Here is a 6,484-nt window from a genome sequence, read left to right on the forward strand (position 1 = left end):
CATGTTTTAGGTCATGTTACACTATTCTACAATCATCAGTAAATTAGTTATATTAAACATATTTTTGACATGATAATTTCAAACTTCAATGGGTTTATTGCAAAATAATCTCACAGTAAATTGAGGACTTTCTGTGTTAGAAAAGGAAAAATAATACTAAAATATTGGTAGATTAAGACACAGATACAATGAACAAAAAGTGACATCAGTGTAGTGCAGGTATCACAACAGTGGGCTGTGGGACCACTGCACATCCACCATCCTGAATTTGGGAAATACCTAAGGGGCAATCCTGCCTGTAATGTCCTAAAACAAACATAAATAAAAATAACAAACCCCCAAAGAGCTATAATCCAGGCCAGAATAAATGAGTGTTAGATCCCTTGGCCTGAATTCCAGTAACTCTTTCTCCCTTCTTTATATCATTCATGCATCAAAACAGAGTGATTGTTGAGAGAGTCATCTACACTAGAGCCTAATGAAATTACTCAGCACCTTGTACATCATCTCTGTCAATCATATCCAGGGAGATCCATTGAGACACACTCAGGGCAAGATGTGTACCTCTTTAAATCTGAAAGCCTGATTTTCTCTTTTTCTTCATATTTTCATGACATTCTGGAACCACTTTCCACATTCATACCATCTTGTTTTTTCTACTATGATGAACCCAAGCATACTTTCTTTTAACTTCAACAAATGTAGCTGCATTTTTTTTTAGCATTGGGTGTACACTTGGAATTATTTGCTCATCATACATAAAAATCTGGAATCTATCTCTCAGATGCATCACACATAGTATCACTAAGTTCACCTGTATTATGGTTTGTGTCTAGATTTATCCCCAAAGGGCTCATGCAGTTACAGATGAGGGGTTTTTTTGTTTGTTTGTTTTTTGTTTTTTGTTTTTGTGTTTCTTTTTGTTTTGTTTTGGGTTTGTTTTTGTTTTTGTTTTTGTTTTTAGGTGGCCATATCTAGAGTGTGTGCTGCTAGGAGAAAGGATGTAATGCTGGGATTGATTCATGTTGCAATGCTAGGACAAAGGCTGCCCCACCCTGAGTATGAGTGCTACCCACCCACAGGGAGTAGCCTAGATAAAATGCAAAGGATAGAAAAACCTGCGGATCACTTGTAGCTTACTGCCTTTCTGTGATCTGCCTGCCATGAACTGTTTATCCTATGTGATGATCCTCTGGCATTGTGCTGTGCCTTGGAGTCAGCCAACTATGAAATAAAACCTCTACAAATTGTGAGCCAAATAAGCCTGTCTACCTTTAACTTTGGGCATCAGGTATTTTGACTCAGCAATGAGAAAAGTAACTAAAACAACCTGTGTAGCCATAACTATAGTAATTTTTTTCTGTGGCCCTGTTGGCCACTTCTCTAAAGCTAGCTTAGTTCCTCCTCCCACCTAATATATTTCTGTTAGTCATGATAATTTTTATATCAAATTTATCTCCCTACATAAAAAAATGTTATGTGGATAGAATTGGGAAAAAAAGAATCAAGATATATTATGTGTATGTGCAAATTGATGATGAATGTGATCATTATATATGTCTATAAATGTGCCAGTCACATTAATTGAAAAAATTTAAAATCCAACCTCTAGGGATGACTCACCACAGAGTTTATTATTTATGGGAAATGCTGACAGTAGATGCTCTAAAGCCCTAAAATTGCATGATTACTCCAACTAAGAGCCAAATTAAAAATTTCCCTTTCTTATAGCTTGTGATACAGATGAGTAACTGTAATAGAAGATTGTAACTAAAATAAAGAATACTCTTCCAGTCCAAAAAAAAAGATATGCAATTTATAGTTGCTAAGTGACATTTCCAGGCTTTTAAAAAAATATTATTTTCTTATATATCTTGTAAGTCCCTAAAGATCTTTGGGGTGAAATGTTGAATGAAGCCCAACCGCTGTATATAACTTTTTCCTACTTACCTGATCTATTGGTGAAGTTTGGAATAACTATTTGCCAAAACCAAGGACTCTTGTTCTGGACATAAACAACAGATTTCTTCATGACTAGTAGGGATGCATGTCACTAGTCAGTGACAGACAACACACAGAGATGCCTCCCTGGAAAGTTTCAGCTATGAGGTAATAGCAGAGCTAACCTTCTGGACAATTCTTACTTCTTAGTAATAGGGAAGAGCTGCCAATTGCAGATAATTCTGATCCTGGGGCAGCAGAGCACAGCTGCCACCCTGGGCCATTCTGACTGTGATAATGGGCAGACTTCCATTTTGGAAAGGTTGTCCCTCAGATTCTGTACTTTATATTTTTTCTTTTATTGTCTTTATATCTTTTTTCAAAAGTATACTAGGAAGATCTTAAAGGAATAGTGTGCATATTAACTGATTATGGATAACTTCATATCTGTCCCCCAACCCCAATCTTTATGTTACATCTTACAAACATGGGACCAATTAAGATGCAAGTGAGACAGGAAGATATGGCGTGGCTAAAACTGGCTGGGAAAAGAGGTATGATGAAATCACCAGATGCATGTGCAGAACCATTCCCAAAGGTCTGCATGAAGCTCTCATGAGAACTCAAGCATGTCTTTGATAGGATGACATAGAGGTGACATTGCCATGGGAAGCATAAAAGAGAGATAGTTGCCAGTAAGTGTTTGCATTTGTGTCTCTTCACAGTTGCTCACCCTGCACTGCTGGGTGCATTTTTAAATTTTTTTTCTCTCTTTTTCCTACTTTTATTAGCCCAAACTCACTCTGAAGAGTTTGGGTTTTTTTTTCTACTTTTAATAAATGTGAAACTTTGCCACTGTTTGTGCTTGTATCATTCAATTTTTTGTTCAACACAAAAAGACCCTATATATCACCTTTAGAAAGAAAATCAACAACCCCAAAAATGGGTAACATATTTTGCTTAGCCAACCAATAGAACATGGAAGGCCCTTTTTGGCACATTTTTCTTGTTTCTTTCTAAAATTTAAAAGCAAGGTGTTTTATTTTCTTCTTTCCCTGTCTCCCTTAGTTTAGGGAACTCAGAAATCTTTTCTCATCTCACTGAGTATAGCTTCCTGGTGTACCCCGTTATTGTAGGCAGGGTTTGCAAAGGAATGGATTTAATATAGGAAACATCATTTATAGGATTATTTTATAATATTCAACCAAAAAGTCAAATACAGAAGGGTGCAAGGGATCTATCCACACACTAGAGACCAGAAGAATCTAGCCAAGGGCCTATATCCCATAGCAATGTTCCCCATGAGTCCAGGTGAAGGCCTACATGGAAATCTCATACATCTGTATTGACCTAGCATGTGGTCTATTTCGGAGAACATTCCATGTGCAACACAGGAGAATATTTATTCTGATGTGGGATGGAATATTCTGCAGACATCTACTTAGACCATTTGGTTCAGTTCTGAATCAGGAAGGATAAAGGGACAGACAGTGAGGGGAAGGTAGAAAGTCTGCTCTGGCAGGGTGAAGGGTCTGTGCCACCAGGCTAAGGGATCTATACTAGAACCAGGAAACAATGCTTAAAGTGAAGAACAAAGCTTCCCTGAAAAAAAAAAAAAACAGCAGCCATCCCCAGAGACAGCAAAGACTTGAGCTTCTCCAAGGATGAGATGAGCCAAGTTTGTGTCAGGAAAACCAGCCTCTGCAAGCTTCTCCAGGAAAATTAACAGTATGCAATAGTCCCCTCCAGTTTTCTTTTTTTACTATTGGCAACAATTCTCAGATGGGTCAACCATGATCAATAATAACACATTGACTCAGTTCCAAATTGACCATTAGTTAATCCATCACACTCACCCTGTGAGATAGTGAAAGGAGAGTGCATGGCTTCTATGGTTTTTGTTTGTTTGTTTATTTGTTTGTTTTTCTCAGCCCATTAAAGGCCTACAGGCCTGCTTCAAGTTTTTCTCCTTTATTTATTCCCTTTTCCATTTTCTGTCACTCCATGGGTACAAGCTGGTAAGAAATACCCAGAAAGCCTGTTGTTATTTGTCCTCATGTTTCTGTTCTCCATGATACCCTGCCATTTATTCAGAAAATTAGCTTGGTCTTCTGCTTAAATAAATGTCTACCTCAGTTTAGACAGTTTAGATTATGTCAGTTATCCCTCACCTAAGTAGCCAACAAGTGGATCCCGATGCATGGCATAATGGAATAACTGGTAAGGCAAATTCCAATAGAAGAAAAGGCCAGTAAAGGCCTCCAGCCTCTCATAGACAGGTTTCTTAAGTATGGCCTTCAGCAGCCTTGTCAGTGTCCTTGCAATATTCCCATTCACCCTTTAAAGGGTCCTTAGGAGAACCTAAAATTATGCAAGATGTGTACCTCATTTAAAAGGCTGTAATTCCAGTCCACCTTCTGGTGACATATCCATTTAGAACACTCCCCCAAATTTCAGGACATACAAATTGTTTTTCCACCAGATTTCCAGTTTCTGTTAGCTTTTGAATGGGAAAGTCCCATTTCAAAAGAAGAACAGCAATATACTTGAAGAGTTCTCTCATAGGAGTTTAGCTCACAATTTTTGCACAGGAACTGGAAAAAGACTTAAAGAATCTAGACTTTATACAGAAAACCATCCTACCAGATGTACATTCTATTTTAATCTATAGCCCAACTTAGGAGTTATCCAACTATAATACTATATAAACCCACAACTGGGTGGGCCTTCATCAGATCAGACCAGTGAGGACTGCCCAGCCAACATGGAAAGCTACGTGGCTTCCCCATTCCCCCAGCAGCCCAGGCCTTCATCAGAGCAGACCAGTAAGAACTGCCCAGCTGCACAGGCCCCTCTTGCAGCATTCCTCTCCCCCCCATCCTTTGCTCTCAGGCCTCATGGTTGTGTCTGTACCTGGATCCACACTGCAGAGACACAGATGGTCATAGAGGCCATTCTACTGAGCACCAGAAAATAGAACAGAAGTGAACAACTGCAGTAAAGGCACACCAAACCTCTGTAGTTGGTAAGTGGAAGGGATCACCACCTTCCATCAGAACTTGGACTATCTTCAGGGAAAGGGCATCTGGAACCTGCTGTAGAAACTTGCAGAGTTTAACCCTACAGGGGGTAAGGGAGCTCAACTTGGGCCTTGCAGCCAGAATTCAGCCTGAATCTTAGGGATCTACCATCAGCTAGCTGAGACTAATTGACTTAGTTCTGCACATTGCTTCCCACATTGTATATTGTGACAGCAGAGACATGCCCTGAAAAAGGCCCTTCAAATTGTTTCTTTTTTCTTTTCCTCTTTTTAATTTTTAATTTTTATTTTTAAAATTTTATTTTCTCCCATTCTTCAAATTCTTCCTTTTTTCTTTCTTCTTTTTCTCACTCAATCTCTTGCTCCCCCATATTGTTATTCATCTCCCTTTTTGTTCCTTTTCCTGCCCTAAATTGGATTTCTTTTTCTTTTCTTTTCTCTTTTTCCTTCACTTGATTGTGACTAGTTTCAAAGGAAAGCAAGTACAATTTATAGCTTCTGTATTACTGTTTAGTTGTTTTATTCCTATCTTTGTTCTTGCACTCTGTCTTTCCCTCTTCAACAGTTTCCTAGAGTTTGTGTGATCATCCTTTGTCCTCTGGCTGCCCTTGAAACCTTCTCCTATCCTTCTACCTGTCTATTCCTCTCCTCTCAGCTCCTTTTAAACCCCCATCCTGAAGGGTAAAGTTGCTATAGTGAAGAGTTTATTCACTGTAAACATAGTTTTGAGTGGTCCTCAATTTTGGTTTAATTCACATGGCTAAAGGTGATAGATTAATAACTATCACAAATTGTTATTTTCTAAGCTGTGCTTGATGATGCTATTGTGTTGCTCATTGTATTAATTGGGCTAAATAGTTGTGATTGATTTAATCAGTGGTCCTTCCAGATATTATGAAAACGAAAGTGGCTCTGAGTCATTAGAGACTCAAAACCTACAGAGCAACTATATCAGGAAGATTGAAGTACTAAGCCAGGAATTAAACCAAGGACAGCACCAACAACAAAATAAAATGAGAAAACACTTAAGAAAAGCACAAATACAGACTTCCAGTTCACCAACAGCCAATTCTAGGGGAAACAAATTGAAAAACTCTGATGATCAACCACGAGGACACCCTGAACTCATAGCACAGGAACAAAACAGATCAATCGGGCTCTGGAAAAATTCAAAACAGAAATAATTTCGCAGATAATTATAGAGATGGTGAGCAGAGTGAAAGACATGATTAGAGATTCTAGAACAGAAATAGACAAAAAAAGTAGTTGAGTTCAGGACCATGATAGAAGCTATGAATGCCCAGAATAGAAAAGAAATGGAAACCATGAATGCTCGATGAAGGAAAGAAATGAAATCTATGAAACAGATTCAAACATATCCAGGAGATTAAAACTCTATAGAAAGCATTCATGGCAGAATGAATGAATGTTAAGATAGAATTTCAGATACAGAAGAAATAACTGTGGTTAGTGACCATGAAAAGAGGAATCTCTGAAAAATAG

Source organism: Fukomys damarensis, unplaced genomic scaffold (assembly GCF_012274545.1).
Source record: "Fukomys damarensis isolate Sample0158 unplaced genomic scaffold, DMR_v1.0_HiC HiC_scaffold_15, whole genome shotgun sequence".
Classification (NCBI taxonomy): domain Eukaryota; kingdom Metazoa; phylum Chordata; class Mammalia; order Rodentia; family Bathyergidae; genus Fukomys; species Fukomys damarensis.